General features: G+C 44.3%; 1 long non-coding RNA gene across 1 annotated transcript in view; it reads right to left on the bottom strand.

The window, feature by feature from the left end:
• Positions 1-16,553, bottom strand: part of LOC118172924 — an 86,584-nt gene that overhangs the window by 9,521 nt on the left and 60,510 nt on the right. Inside the window, exons 6-12 of the long non-coding RNA XR_004753899.1 lie at positions 11,014-11,292; positions 9,096-9,264; positions 7,160-7,364; positions 6,373-6,556; positions 4,655-4,894; positions 2,506-2,657; positions 753-969 (exon numbers count right to left, since the gene is read on the bottom strand). This is a non-coding gene — a long non-coding RNA (uncharacterized LOC118172924). The remainder of the gene's footprint in view (positions 1-752; positions 970-2,505; positions 2,658-4,654; positions 4,895-6,372; positions 6,557-7,159; positions 7,365-9,095; positions 9,265-11,013; positions 11,293-16,553) is intronic.

The following is a 16,553-nucleotide window of genomic DNA, read 5'->3' as shown; positions in this document are numbered from 1 at the left end:
ATTAGTATCGCAATGTTTTGCCTCTCTTGTTAAAAAATGATAAACATAGATTTGCAACTTTTTGCCTTTGAGATATTTAGATTCCCTGTCAATATTCTGCAGGCTTTTCCTCCAGCCTTACTCTGCTTCACTGTCTCAGGTCCAAGGCTCCTAGAGAAGAAATGCAGTCTGTTTTCACTCTCTAATGCAGCAAAGGTGCAAGGTTGAACAACCAGAGCCTAATTAAAGTACCGGATTGAAAAATCAATACACATCAATATACACCAGACATTATACTAAACAGTGGAAAATATTTTGTCAGAACAGTATTGAGTGTGAGCCAGTGTGAACTTCTGGTCCTTTCATTTTCTTGTTTTGCTCCTTTTAGGCTTTGCTAGGGATCGTGCAGGTTGACAACACACATGCAGACACGGACGAGAGAGTTGTTTCCCTGTCAGGGAAAACCTCTAATTAAACTTTTACACTTGCCCCTCGTTCAAAGCACTGCTTTAAAAATGCAGAGCTGCTCTTGTTTGCCTTCCAGGTATCCTTCCAAGTACTTTACTTTCTAACTGCCCACCTGAAAAGGCCAAGTTGTTCCCAGTGCTCTCAGAGCTATGTCCAAAACTGCTCTTAAGCATGTGGTTAAGCTGCAGTGGTATTGAGCCAAAGGGATTTAAACATTGCTGAAGTACCACAATGTCCTACCTTGGCACAAAGCTCCACAAAAATGGCCTGTACTTGTTTCTTCCTCTGACCTTGGTGCCACTGACCTGCCATCTGGTCATCCTTGGAGGAGGAGAGGACAGGATAGATAGCCTCTGGTGGCCCCCCTGGGAATGGCTTCATTTGCTGGCCACGTTCTGTCCCTTGATGCATGTTAAAGGCTGTTGGCAGCCAGGGGGACACCTGAGCCAAGGTGAGCTGGTGAAGGAATCTTCAACTCGTTGAGATAACTCTTAAATTTTAATCAGCACACACTGTTGTTTGCTGCCAAAAATAATTTAGATGATGAATAAATGCATGTGGAGTGCATGCATGGCTGTAATTCAGCCATGGTCACAAACTTTGCCAATAACGCATGCAGCAGGAAAAAATTATTTATTACCTTTAGCGTGCGGTAATAAGTCTTGTTTTCTCATGCTAGAGTCCGGCTTGAGCTAGGCTGAAAGGCTGGCAAAGGTACAGGGAAGAAATTAACGTTTACTGGTAGGTAGCAAAGCAGCGATGAGCTCAGCAATGCAATGCTGAATGGCATCAGAGCCACCGGGGGAGCCTGATTTCCCTCATGCTTCCTGAACTGCTCTATCTGGAAACCAGTGGAAGGTTCAGCAATGAGCTGCTGGCACAAGCAGACCCCGGGCAGGTTGGGAGGGGAGGGCTGGGGACTCTGCCCCTCCCCGGGACACCCAGCAGAACCACCAGGCTGCAGCGACAGCAGCGTGCGTGAGGTGGGTGCGAGGCACCAGGTCCAGCACAGTGCCTGGCATGCTGAAGGCATCAGCTCGCAAGCTCCGTGTGTGCCAGCAGGGGCTTATCCAGCTCTTACGGGGGCTTCTTCCAGCCATGTTCAGTACTTGCCCACGTTAAGTCAGTGTGGGGTTGTGGCACGGGGTCCTCTGGAGCCTGGAGCTCGAGGGCTCAGCAGGTAAGAAGTGAGAGCTCAGGTTTGGGGCAACAACACAGAGAAACCAACAAAGCAGCCCAAAGGCCAAGCCTGGGTTTGGGGCCATCTCTGGTGCACCGATAATCCCCTGTGCTGCTGTGCTACAGTTCTGGTCATCCTGGCAGTGCAAATACAGCATGGCACAATGATGCCAGACTTGCTCACTAGCTTTACTCAGTGTGCATCGAACCAAAAGAGAGAAAACGGAAAACAAATTTGTAACAAGTTAACCTTAAATAAAACAAAAATTTGGGGCTGGGTGTCATGTTTTTCTAGTGACTAGTAAAAAAACAAAAATACAGTTTGCAAGTAAAGAAAATTAGCAGCCTGACCAGCTGCCTTTGGCTGGCATGGGGAACCGGAAGGAGATGGGCAAGTGTCTATACATTCGAAGACGGTGTTGGCTTGAGTATTTGGACTTTTTTTTTTTTTTTTTTTTGCAGGGAGACTGCTGCTTACAAAATGACTCAGTATTTATATCTATCAACCCATAAATATATCTACAGATATGCACGAATACACCTGTATGTAGAATGCAGAGCTTTTTCTGTTTTGGACTACTTTTTTTTTTTTTTTTTTTTTTTTTTTTTATCTAGACCACATTAAAAGATGTTCTCCTAAGGGAAAATGTTTCCTAATTTCTGCTCCATTTCAGGTGAAGACAAACGGAGCTTTTTTACTTCAGGCAACTGACGCAAACAAAAAATAAATACACGCATACATATATATATATATTTGTCAAACACCATTTTTTTATGGGACAGAAAACCAAGGAACCTTATATTACAGCATTCAGAAATTGCTTCTGGATGACAGCACTCTTACTTGCTAAATACGTACCTTTGATACAAAATACTGACCTGCTGGAAATGGTTTCACAGAAAACACGAAGGACACAGAACTGTCTTGCTCGACGGAGTTACAGAAGGGAGGCATCAACAGTCCTGGCAGATGGGCACTGGTGGGGCTGGAATGAGCCAGGATGAAACCATCATGGAAATGAGTTAAGTTCCTGCAGAAGTAAGTAAAAATAAATGAAATTGTGGGGAGAGGGAAGAGGTGGGTGAAAAGGGAGTGAGGGACTTGATTTCAAATGAGTACTGGGATACAGTAACACCTCTCCAAAGCGAAGGATGAGAGCAGAGGTGCTGCAGGGTGCTCAGGGCAGAGCCTGTGCCCAAACCTGCAGGGCTCCCACGCTGGCCCTGCTGGGACCAGTGGGACTCTGCACCCTGGGCCCTCACCACCTCTGACGAGCATGCGCCTGTCTTGCATGTCTCAGAGTGATGGCACATGGAGGAGGAGGAGGAGAGGTGAGGAAAAGATTAAATTTGGGGCAACCTTCAGCCCTGACCTCCTAATTCTACATCCTGTCTTCCCTTGCACCTCATTACTCATTGGGCTGTCGAGTCCAGACTCCAGCCTGCCAGATTAAGGACTGCAAGTTTATTTAAAAGGAAACAAAACAAAAACACACCAGTTTTCCTCATTCTTGGCAGCCACCAGGATGCCTCCCTCCGCAGGACCACACAGGGAGCAGGCGGTGGCATGCTGACAATTAACTCGCCTGTCTGCGCGCTCCAGGAACACCGGGGGGTTTGGAGGCTGCGGAGCATTTTTGGGTGCTGGCCTGGAGCTGGGCTGTCTTCTGCAAGGCCCCTCTCCTCCAAGCCCCGTGGGGACGAGCCCTGTGGCCTTGTCTGCAGGGGTCTGGGTGCCCACCGGTGTGTGCCTGGGCTTCTTGACAGCTCCCTGGCTGCCCCCAAGGGTCTCCCTGCTTTGCGCTGCTCTTGGGGACAGATGGGAGGCCCCAAGGGACAGGGGGTTGATTTTACTTTCCTTCTCCTTCATCTGAAGGGTCGATCAGGCTCTTCTGGGGCTCTCCGTCTGCATTTCACGTTCTTTTTTTTCCAAACTTTTATTCATGGGTGTTGCCCAGAAGAAGAATTTTCTACTTCTGGTCCAAAATGGGGAAATTCTTAGGCGTAGAATCCAGCTCAGCTGTGACCCGTAAAGGACCTCATACTGCTGATACTGTGTCAGGCAGTCAAGGTACATGATTTAACTGCAGAAAAGCAACAGATACCATTTTGTTTGTTTGTTTTTAACTCACTAAATATGTTTAAATGTATGAAGGCTCTTAGAACATCTTCATATTTAAAATTAGAATGTGTGAAAATTTGCCTTTTTTTTTTTTTTCAGAAATACTTGAACTGGTGCAAAACCTTTCCAGTGTCCACGAAGGCAGGCAAACGCAGCGATGGGACCACACGACGGATTGTTTGTGTGTGCACGTGAATGTGAAACCACAAGCAGCAAAGTCGCAGGCAAACATTCAGGTTTCATTGTGAAACCACGGACGCAACTGAAATCTCACTTCTCACACTGCGCAGCTGGGCCCGTGCTAGGATAGCGCTGGCCCAGCTGGGGACAGGGAGCAGAAAGGCAGACCTGAAGCACAACCAGGGGGGAGCAGCTCGTTGCCATCCCGAGGATTACGTTCATGGGTGCCCCCTTGAGAAGAGCCACAGCCCCAGCAATAAGAAGAGCTCATTTCAGCCTGCCAGGGCCTTTAGAAACTTTCTGCCGGGCTTTGTGAGGGCAGGGAGTGCTGCGTGGGTGCAAGGTATGTGAAAGGACACGTGGATGTGCTGTGTTGTTGCACCTGGACTTTGTCTACAACTCAAAAAAAGGTGCAGCACCTTAGTCTACAAGGAAAAGGTGATGTCGTATCACTGATGAGAACAAAACATTTTTAACTCTCTCTGATTGTGCCTTTAATTGTGGGTAGCTCCTAACAAGGGCTCAGATCAGCATACCTGGACACCTGCACTCACATGCGTATAAATAGGCCCCAGAGGGCCTAGACACACGGCTGAACCTGGCTGTGAGGCCCTGGAGGATTCAGACCCCCTAACTCTGGTTGTTACTAAACACCAAAGCAACATGTAGCTCTTCTCTTGCATCTCTGCCTGTGTTGCACTGCTCAGACCCAGCTTGCTGACCTACCCCACCACAGCTACAGCTGCTCAGGCCCTCGCATGCCTTCAGGCTCTCATTCCAAGAGTGCTTCTGGTGCCAGAGGGTTTTGGCAACTGCTGTAATGTGCATGATTATATCCATTGAGGAAACCATTGGTGATAACAGCGATGAGGAGGTATGCAGGGTGTAAGCCACAGCTTGCTGAAAGCATGAGACCACTAGGGTACGTAAGGATAAGCTCCTGGTGCTGTTTGAGAGGAAGCAGCTCTGCACATGAAATAATGTCACGTTAGTAGGGAAGTGAATATGCTAAACACAGTTTAACCCCTGAGCTGCCCCCCTGTGAATAAAGTGTTTCCAGAAGCCTTCACAGACTTGGCTTGAGCTAGGTGCTCCCTCAGCTAATGAAAACATTACACGCCCTCTGTCCAACCAACCTGATATGTTCGCTAAGCATTACAGCAAAAGGAGATGTGTTCTGGCCACTTTTGTTGCCAAGTTGCCTGATACCAATGTGGACGTTACGAACTCCGGCAGTATTTTAAGTTACTGCTATCTTAAATTTTATTTTCTTATGCAGCTGCCCAAGCCAGCTTACATGCTGATCAGGATCTGCTGTAGCTTGGGAATAATCTGGCACCAGCTTCTTGTGCAGGCAAGTAAATCCTTCCTGACATCAATGAACTGAAAAATTCTGAGGCCTGGCAGTGACAAAGGGAATAGTGAATGAGAGCAGTATTTCTTTATATTGATCTACCTTTCCTGCTCATCTACTAATAATATTGGCTGTTTACCCTCTGTAATAAGTTGTGATGGGCATTTATGCGGGTCCTTGCTTTCCAGGTCTCCCAGTAAGTGCCAGTATGCACAAACCAAGAAAACCCCCCACACCCCAAGGAACCAGCTCGGGCTATATAAGAAACAAGTGTATTAATACTGTTAAAGCTTGCAATTCCATCTCTTGTCTGACAGATTTAGATGTTGATTTTATGCCTAAGAATTTCCCTGTCCAATATTTAAAGTTTCTTCAACCCAGTCTACCACACAGTGGGGAGCAGACCCCCTGCAAAAGAAGGGAAGAGACAGGACACTCTCACCCCATGGCCCTACTCTGAATTTATGCAGCCACCTGGGGAATCTGGGGAGATGCTGATACCTTTGTCCCAGTCCCATATCCCTTGTCTTAATCTAAACACTGGATGATTTTACTGCCTGAGGAAAGTGCAGAGGGCGAAATGTGGGTACAATAAAGGGTTGTAATATGATGGAAAAAATTGTTGAGAACGAGAATTAAAAATCTGTTAGGGCACGTTCACACAGAGAAACTGTGGGACTCAGTGCCCCAGAATGTTGTGGATACTAAAAATGTTCATGGCCTTAAAAAAGTGATAAAGTGAGGTAAGGGAAAAGAAAACATTTATTAAAGGCTACAAAAACCAAAGCAAGATACCAGCTCTGGCTCAGCTAATGAGAGCTGCTGAAGGAAGAAAGCTGGGAAGCTATGCTATGGGGGCAGTGGTACATAGGTGTCCTACTGTAGTCTCTTTCCTAAGAGTCTGCTCCTGCTTGAGAAAGAAAAATATCCTTTCTGGAGAGGACATTTGGTCTTATCCTCATACAGCCAATCTTATTTCATTTTTTCTTAAAAAGGCAAAAATAAAAGCGGTGATACATACCTTATTAACAGATCCTGTTCCTACTTTTCTGATATGGGAAGACGCATGTTGTCCTGATGTTCAGCATACCTTGGAAGTGACCTGTGCTATGCTGCTTAGCACAGAGTGTTTTTGCAAGGATCCTTTAAGTTCATACTGAGCCAGTGGGTTGGCACTGCAGCAGGAGCCAGCCAGACAAGCTACAGGATGTTTTCCATGGAAAAATTCTCAGCTCCAATTTCTGTGTTTGATACCAAGTAATCAAGAAATATCTCTGCATTGAGACAAAAATCTCTATTAAAAGTTTAAGCTCAGAATAAAATTTAAAAAAAAATCCAGGAGAAAATGATTTTCTGAACAGTTGAGAAGCCCTGTGTGATGGACGCAGCTGTGTTGGGCACCTTCAGCAGGACCCAGGTGAGGACCTACTTGTGCCAAGCTCAGTACGGACTCATAGCAAGACAGAGAGGCATAGAGGCATGCATTTCTCTGGGCATTAAATACCATTGCTTTAGCTAAAAACCCTCCATCCCAAAGCATCTACAGGCTGCATGGGCTGAGCCGTGCCCAGGAACCACGCAGCTGAGGGAGCCTGAGCCACCAGTGCCTCCTTAATATTTGTTGCTGGTCTATTGTCAGTGATTATGTCCTCAACCACCAAACCCTCATCCTTGCCATCAAGTGGACACATTTAAAAATAAACATATTTACTTCAATTACAGCATTTTTTGAACCATTTTTGTAAACCGGTCACAGATGCATAAACTCTACCCACAGAACTCCTTCGAACAGCATAGCTGGTGAAATACGGAGGCTGGCTAGCCAAGACAAGAGGTAACTATGCAAAACCTACCCCAGCCATACGCTTGTATTTTACCTTTAAGTAGTTTGCTGGCACGGTAGAGAGAAGGTAAGGCTGTTGCTGCCTCCCTCTTCATGCACCAGGTAAGACCTTGGCCCAAAGAATGTCAACAGGGAAAAATCCAGCGTTTCCCCTACAGCAGTCTTCTCATGGTCCGGATTTGAGTTGGAGCAGGATGGGGAGGCCGAAGACTCATTAAAACCTGAGGCAGAGTGGGAGCCTGCAAAGAGCATAAGTGTATGCCAAGGATTGAGGCAGCAAAGTAAGATGGGCTACATCAAATGCATCCAAGATAATTTGCAAGGATAGGTCTACCAAGGAAAATATACATATCAGTGCAAGCAGAGATTTAGGCGAATCTAAGGAAACTGCCTTAAATACATCACAGTTGCCTTTCCAGTAGCTCACTGTTTTTTCCCCACAGTAGTTTCTCGTGTTTACTTTGGCATTTGTGGGGAAAACATCAATGAGAGTGCTGCTGTATGACGTTGAGCTGTTCCAGTACCACAGCAGCTATTTTCCAACAGATTAACATTCAGATACTGGGAGAGTTCATCCAGTTCACATAAATCTGCATAGAAATTTTATTAACTTATAACTTTTTTTCACTTGTTGGGCCACCTACAAAATGAAAACAGATTGCTTCCATTCTCGTAAGATAGAAGAGGCAAAATTTAAAAAAAAAGTCTGCAAAAAATATATGCCTTGCTGAAAAGATGAAAGTGCTAATCTTTCAAGCAGTGGCACTTGAGTTCCTAGCCCCTCTATATAAAAACAACTTAATTGTGTCATTACTGGATTCATTTTTTCCTTGTTTGCACTGAGGAGAAACATGCCATCAGAAAAAAAAATGGATGCAAGCAAAATTAAGGCACTGGGTTGGCACTTGGGAGATCTGGTTTCAGTTCCTGGCTCTGTCAAACACTTCCTATGTGACCTTGTAAATGTCACTTTTGAGCATGTAAAACCATCTGGCCTGATCTAGTGAAACATGTATTTAATTTTAAGATGCAAGTAGTTCCACTTCCATCTCACACGCCTAAATTTAAAGAAATGTTTACATGCCGTGCTGGTTGGGAGCCACACCGCTCAGCCACTGCCAGGGCAAAGCGAGTTCCCCCTGCTGCCTACAGCGTCCTGACTGCGGCGTGGGGATGAACAGCATTTTGTCTCTTTTGGCCCTAACTTTTTTAGGGTAGAGGCAGCCACTCTCCTCGTGCGTGCAGCACAAGCACGGCTGGGTTTCCCACTAAGCACAGGAGTAACGCAAATAATTGGTACCGATAAAAGCCACAAATTCATAGGTGTTGTAAGTAAAATCTGCATTTAGGCACTGAGATACTGGCCTGATTTTCAGAGTTGCTGAGCAACCAACACTCATCAAGTCAAGAGCCCATGAATGCTTTGTACTTCAGTAAATTAGGTCATTTATTTGAAGGCTAAAAATAGAAATTGACCCCCAGTTTCAAGGTTTGAAAATTTGCCTTTGTCTTCAACTGTACTCGGATGCTAGGTTCTGTCCATTGCCCTTATAACCAGCCATCTCCCCAAACCTTAGGTAAAACAGATTCAGAAGTAAAAAAAAACATCATTTAACCATTTCACTGCTTTTAAATGTAATTAAAAAGACTAGAATTCTACTGAGACATTTAAAATATATGTATATGATATACATATGTGTATACACATGTTTTTAATGTACACAGTATATACAATGTTACTTTATGGCATAGCAGATGTTTCTTAATTCCCTCGCACCACACACTGAAGCAAGATTATGCCAGGCTATTTTATTATGAATAATGTGCTTGCTCCATCATTAAGTGGGTTATTAAAGACATAAACAAACTTTTATGCCCTGCTTTTCAGCAGCTGCTGGTGGTCTACAAAGCGATAATCCTGCTTTCAGCAAATATTCTTAGACTTATAAATAAATAAGTAAATACATTACATAGGAAGCCAGGTTCACTCGTGAGTGGGAAGACCATAACTCCGGCATCTCCAGCGCCATGGAGGCAGAAGTGACATTACTTCTAAGTCAAGCCCAGAGATCGCAGGCTGGAAATGAGATGGCTGCTCCATACATCATTTCTTCCCAGCACCACACAGGAGCTCCTATGCTAAGCAAACAAGCCTGACTGGCATTTATTTCAGCAAGGACAGCGGGAGACCAAAAATTTAAAAACAAATGCTGGTTTTAAATAAACAAATGTGTTGCAAAAATATTGTATACATGACAATAGCTGTTTTTTCCTTCCTAATTAATTATGTGGCAGAGGCACGGTTGCAGATCCTGTAACCTCAGCTTTGAAGAAAATCAGCTGAGTAGGTTTTATAACTTCAAACAAAAGGGTAGAACGGGACAATAAAGGTTACGTGGCCATGTTCCGTCACGGGCGCTCTAGCTATTAATTTAAACGGATGTGACCCCTACATGACAAAGCTCCAAAGGTGTACAGGGAAGAGGGTTTATTCTTATAAATAGGACTGATGCCAGGTCAACCAGGCCCCCTCGCTTTGGACTTCCTAAAGAAAACAGCTTTAGACAGCTGAGCAAAAGAGTTATGGAGAGTGCTGAGATAGGAAATATCTACGGTTCCTGATATATTATGATTGGCCCAGGGAGCAAGGAAGCTGAGAGCCAAAGGTAGTCCTAAAGGGTGCTAAACTGTACAGCGCTAACGTACACAACAACATCCTCATACAAGCAGATGTTTAAAAAAAAAGGGGGGGCGGGGGGCTGGAAACTGCATTTAGACCACATTGAATTCACCCTAGGGAGGAAAACTAAAAAAGGGAGAATGTGGAACCAATTTTCAAGCTTGAGCAACTGAAAGTCTATTAAATGATTCTGTCATCAACATGAGATGAGAAAAAAAGTAATAATTTATACAACAAATTGGGTAATTGTAGCTGCATGGACAAATGATATTTCTTCCCTGATAACTGAATAAACATTGTTACACGAGAAAGGTTATAAGGAAATAGCCACTTTGGTGAACTACAAGCACCAGGTCTCCTGCTTCTGTTCATATCAAAAGAAAGGCATTACAGACTGAAGGGCACGCATGCTCTTGAACACAAACAAATATTTTGAGCTACTAAGGGGATTTTTTTCAGTAATTTAGCTGCTAAAGATGGGGTCAACTTCATATAACTAGAAGCAATCTCAGCCTGATTAATGCATTATGTCAAATTTAAATTACTTCTCTTGAAGACATGACAGTGTAAACTGGAGGAATTAACAGTAATAATATGGCAAACATACCTGTATTTGTTTATTGAAACTACTATTTTCTTAAACATAAACTGCATAAAAAGCAACAAAACAAACAGTACAAACTGTAGGTGCATCCCAAAGATAAATAGTGGGAACACTGTGGAAGCTAGAGCAAGTCAGGGTAACACAGGGGTGTAAGGCAATGCCTTCTGATGAGGCTGACTCAATACTGGGATAACACAGGAGAGGAAAAACCTGAAATGCACTGAAAATCCAGCAGTCAGAGCACACGTGGGAACACGTATCTAGCAGCCAAATTCCTAAGTTTCAGGGCCTTCAAGTTTTTATTTTCTTTTCTGCCACAGCCTTCCTGTGGGATGCTGGGCGAGTCACTTAATGGCCTCTGCGCCTTTGTATTGTTCTGGGCAGGATTACGCTGGATTCTGCCTGCAGAGACCGGACCCTCGATGCCAGAAACCCTTCTTGGAGGGTCACTACTGAAGTACAGATTCTTAAAAAACATACCTAGCCTGGGGACTTGCAACATATAAGCCTGACCTCCAAACTCCCTACTCCTCAGATTAGGAGGAGGCCACACAGATTTTCTTGGCTGGGCTCATCTGAAGTGCAAGTACCATTAAAAACTCACCTTCCGTGGGGAAAGGAAAAGCACGGAGCTCCCTGCCAGCGCCGTGTCCCACGCAGTGATGCACCACCCAAACGTGACAGAGGAGGTTGTAAAAGGAGTGTGAGCAGAGGCCTGCTTCCAGTTGCACGGTGAGACTGAAAGTTCAGGTGTGCGAGGTGCTGAGTCGCTGCGGTGTCAACAGGACCGCACGTAGGCTCAAGGAGCGGCACGTGCTGAAGGGCTGTGCTGGGTGAGAGGCGAGGGGCTCGGCTCCTCTGCTCCATGCTGGGCTTTGAGAAGCTGAAACAAGAGGGGGCATAAAGCAAAAAGGATTTTTGTTAGGATCAGTCTCCTATTTTATCTGTCTTTCTGTGTATCCCTCCTTGTACCCAAATACATGCATGTGTGTAAACAGCCAGTCCCCTGTGCCTGAAATGGAAAATAATAAAAATATATTTACATGGGCTTAACATTAGGCTATTAAAAAGCTACAGTCAGTATAACAGAAAGGAGAAAAAAATTACAAAGAATGATTTGCATAGCAAACACATTTCACAGTTGTTTTGGACAAATGCCCTCGGTAAATATGTTTAAAGTCATGTACAACAAGAATATTTTATCACAAGTAACCATGTTTTAATAAACGCTTCGTCTTTTTGTATTTCATTCTTTCTCATCATAATAATAGAAATATAACACCATATATCACTGTAGAACACATTTCCACATAAACGCTGATAAGCACAAAATATTTTTCATCATTTACATTTTAACTATAATAATATATGGCAGGATTAAAGCTGCATCCATCATGTGTCTAACTAACCTTGCTGTAATGAATTTTTAAATGTAATGGTTTCTGTCACAAAGTAAAATCATACATAATATCTTTTGACACAGTGTGCTGCTATACGCAAGGTTTTAAAACGTAAACGCAACTTCATTTTTAATTACATTTATAAACTCAAATCACTATTTTCTTTTCTATAAACCACGGGGAAAGGAAAAAAGGGTGGGTCTGTGTCAAGACTGCAAGTTTTTTTTTTTTTTTTTTTTTTTTAAGGTACCTCGCTGGCAGGAAGCGTGCACATCCATGAAAAAGCGCGTCGCCCACCAGAAACAAAGGCTTCTCAAAATCAGAGGGAGCTGAAGCCTCCCCGCTGCCTGAAGGGCCTCCCCGTACCCCAGGCGCTGGCTTTGTGCCGTGCCGAGGTGCAGGCTCCGGCCGGGCGAGAGGGTCAAGGACAGGCATGTCCCCCCGCCCCCCAGCCCCCTGCCCTGGCCCCACTTGAAATAACAAATAATCCAGCTCACGAGAGGAGAATCATTAAAAATAATTTGCGCAAGCTTTCTGTTCGGCGAGCCCTTTTTTTTGATACGATATTTCCTTCAGTGATTATCGCTGCGGACATGTTCTGCCATATGGATGGGAGCCGGGCGAGGAGGCGGCTCAATACCTGAGTGGTTAATTAAGAGCTGTTGCTGGGCCACAAGAAGCAGGTTTGAAATCCCTCTTCACTCACCGACAATGAGTAGCTTTTTTAGCAGCAGAAGTCACTGGGGACAGCCAGAAGCACAGGGTAATTATTTGAGATAACATACAGCTGAAGAGCGCGTGTGCGCGCGCGCGTGTGCGAGGCTGCGGAGGGGGCGCGCGTCTGAAAGGAGGGCAACAGTACAGAAAAGTCTATAATAAAAAGGTCAACATCTCCTATTTTTCCATACGGTGTCGGCAGTCTGTAATGCCTTTTTAGAATGAATGACAACGGATTCTTTTTTTTTTTTTTTTTAATGAATATCTTATTTTGTATTCAAACTTTACGATTGGGAGCGCGGGGCTGCCAGTGAATAAGCTATTGGCACGTTATCAGCACGGATGCTGAAATGACTTTGATTGCGTTGTTGCAAAATAGCAGTAATTCCAACATTAGCTAGTGGAAACCCTCTGCTCGCTCAAGAACAAAGAAAAAAAAAGCGATGAAATGAAAGCCATGAATGAAACAAGGAAAGTCCTCAGCTTAGAAATTTCGGGCTAGTTTCTCGGCAGGGTAAATCTGCATACTGCCACAGAACAGCAAAGAGCGCGTTGGCTACAAACAAGGGGCTCATTCAAACCAGATGAGGATCTGGGCTTTGGCTACCACATTGCTTGTGGGCAGAGGCACCTAGGTTACCGTGTGGGCCAGTTAAAACAAACCAGGGCTCCAGCAGGCATTTTCAGGGATGCTCTTGCTGCAGTGCATCCCATTCACAATTCTTCCTGACTGATGTAAAGCAGGTAACTTATCAAGGCATCATTTGCTGAAGTGCTTCATAGCTAAAACATTCATGAAGCACTGGACCAAGGTGCCATTCAAGTCCACCACTGTCCAACATGTGGACAGTTTTCACCTGGTGAAAACCAAAGGCAAATCATGTAGTAATACACTGGGGTGCTGTACTTCTTTTCTCAGAGCTGCAGAGTATGAACGTCCCCTTCTTCAGCGATCAAAGCTCAGTCCATCTACGTTGGGGGCTCAAAATGCGATTTCCCTGTTTGTCTGTTTGCTTTCAAGAAAGCTTTTCTACTTTCTTCCTGAGCAGCCAAAGGATGAAACCTCTGTCGTATTTTTTTGGCATTTCCAGAAAATCCCACATGTGATCTCCAACTCAGAAGGCTCAAATCTCCAACCAAACAGGCACTCTGTGAAGCTCACACGAGTGCTTAGCTTTGTGCTGTGGGGTAAAAATAAATTCAAGAAAGAAAAAACAAACCCCACAACCTCCTCCTCTCCACACAGCCCTGTTCACATCTTCTCAGACAGAAGCTGGGAGCTGTTTTGCCAGAACAAGCTGAGACTCTGAACAGAGGCGACAGACCCCTCAGAGGTTTGGCAGTTATCAGCCCTGGGCCGAACCCCCCAAAACTTTTCACCGGCGGGGGGAACCGGGGCATACCTGTCCGCCTCCTCTTTTCCCAAGGCGGATCTCACCAGCCTTTGATGTTCCTGGAGTGCACACAATACTGCTCCAGCAGCAGCACTTTTGCCGGTATAACTGTCTCAGCTTTGTTTAGAAACTGCCCAATATGTTAATTATCTCCTTTACCTCCGCGGCATTATACTGTCAAACCGTACAACAGTCTTTAGAAAATAAAAGCTAACACCCTAAGCTGCTGTACCCGGATCCCATAATATCTATTCACTGACAATGCCTGAGCTGTCAGATCAGAAGAAGCTTCATTCGAATAAAGGTGGGCAGATGTGTGATAATGAGACAGAAGCATACAGATGCTAATATAACTGTTCAGCAGAGCAGGCTCGTCTTCGTTAGGCAGACCCAGGTAGCAGCTGCAGACTGTCAGACACTGGAATGCTGCTTTCTCTTGATTCTCATTTAAGATCAGCTTCGTTCGCTGTCTGTCAGTGAACTTTTCTCTCACAGGAGCCTGGACCCCTAGGTGATCAGTCACATTTCGACATAACTAGATGTCAAAAGAAGTTTAAGTTGTATGACGAACTGTGATGCATTCCCTGTGCTGGCTGGCAGTCTCAGCCCTCCAAGGCGTCTTGTTAATGATCCACCTGGAAACTCTAGAGTATTTCCCGTATTTTGTTTTCTTATTAAAATACTGGCTAAGCCTTTGTCAATATCCATGTCAGCAACTTTAAGCTCAAGACAATATTATCACAAGCATAATTTGATTTAAAAATGGAACCGAGGACCCACACTGCCCAGGCAGCAGGAGATTCACATGGAGCAAGCCGGATGCACGCTTTCTGGTGCTGTAATTTAGAAACATCAATTAAAACAAAACATTTCTGGTCTTCTCCTGGGCAGAGGCAGGCCATGACGAGGCAGAGGAAATAAATTTTCCTAAAGTTGCCTTATGAAATACGTCTGCAGCCAGCCAGCTAGCTCAGCTGATGAACACAACCAGGAATAAGATAATGGTGAGCCTCCGTGGATGAGCAAACAATTCAAATGCACGGGAGCTTGGAAACACAAATAACCCGAGATTGTCATTTCACATACTGCTGAAACCTTTGAACTGGGAGTCTGAACTTCAGCAGCCTTTCATCTGTTGCTATGAGCTGTTTACCTGCTCACACTCCCTGGCTTCAGAAAGGAGACAGGCTGAGGCTACTTTACATAACATACATATGTGCACACACAATGCACCAAACGTTCTCCTACAATAGTGCTGTGACAAGACCCAATATTACCTGGTGCTTAATCGTGTCAAGACAGTTTTTGCTGTCAATCTCAACTCCCTTCTTTGCTTCTTGGCATTTGAATTTCAACATTTCTATTCTTGTTAAGATAGCCAACGTAACATGTCCAGGTACAATTAACAGGTTCCTTTTGTTCTCAGATTTCTGAATTAAAAGGCCACGAGGGAAGCGATTCAATGATTTACGAGATCCTTCCTTTTCTTTTTTGGGGTGGGAGAATTGTGTGATGCGTTTCAGCCTGACATTTGCATTATAGGTTTCATCTAAGAACAGCTATCACGAAATTAGCAGAATTGCTGAAATCACAAAATCTAAAATGCTACTGTTGCTCACGACCAAAAGCCTAAGGCGACTTGCTTCCTGATGGGTTAAAAGGAAACATAAGTAAGTAGGAAGCTCCATCCGTGTTCGTTCTGAGATTTCTGGCATCTCCCTCCCAGGCTAGGAGAGGGCCACCGGGGGAGGCAGGGACCACGCCACGCAGCCCTTGGTTTGCTCTGGCGCTGCTTACATTTATTCCTCTTCCCATACACACAGATCCAGCTTTTAACGGTGATGAACAGTAGATCTAGCAATCTGTTTCTTTTTCTGCTTTCCCCTTATCAATATAATTCTTAATTAAACACTTCTTATGGCCAGTTTATTTTCACTAATACTTTCTAATATAAAACAAGATGTCTCCCCCTAGATTCTGGTATTTAGTAGCCTGAAGCTCATTAGTGCATGTGTTCTCACCCAGGAGTTTTAAATATTTAACTAGCTAGGATTCTTTCAAGAGGTCTTAACCTTATAATTTGTAATAACTTGGGGATCTCATATCTGAAGTGTAAGTTATTAAAAATGTTTCTTCCCTTCACCCTGCATTGATTTCCTACTTCTAGCAATCAAACTAAGAGCTATTACGCCAAACAACTGCAGCTGCCTATTTATTTCATTGTAGTAAAACATAAGTGATGATAATAGATTTCCTAATAGAGATTGATCTTCCACAAAAGCCAAAAACAAAGCACGCACAGCCTGGGCATACAGCACATTATGCATTATGCACTGCGTGGTTAAAATCGTTCAGCTATAGAATAATATAGGAAGGTCTGCAGAAACGAGCGCGCTGACTGATCTATCTGTGCACAGTAACGTATTACTTCTGTTGCTTGTAATGGCCCGAGCATGTGATACAAGTAAATTTTGTCTAAAAATTATCTAAGGACCACCTAATGTGCTCTGATGCTACTGAATGTCAAAAATGTCAGCAGTTTCCAGTAATGACTCTCTGACATAAACAGTAAGGGAGAAATATTACAGTTACTGAAGGAGTTGCGAGGACGAGCATGCATTTTCATGAGAGGG

The sequence above is a fragment of the Oxyura jamaicensis genome, chromosome 11 (assembly GCF_011077185.1).
Source record: "Oxyura jamaicensis isolate SHBP4307 breed ruddy duck chromosome 11, BPBGC_Ojam_1.0, whole genome shotgun sequence".
In the NCBI taxonomy this organism is placed as follows: Eukaryota; Metazoa; Chordata; class Aves; order Anseriformes; family Anatidae; genus Oxyura; species Oxyura jamaicensis.
This window is presented reverse-complemented; position numbering and strand designations above follow the sequence as displayed.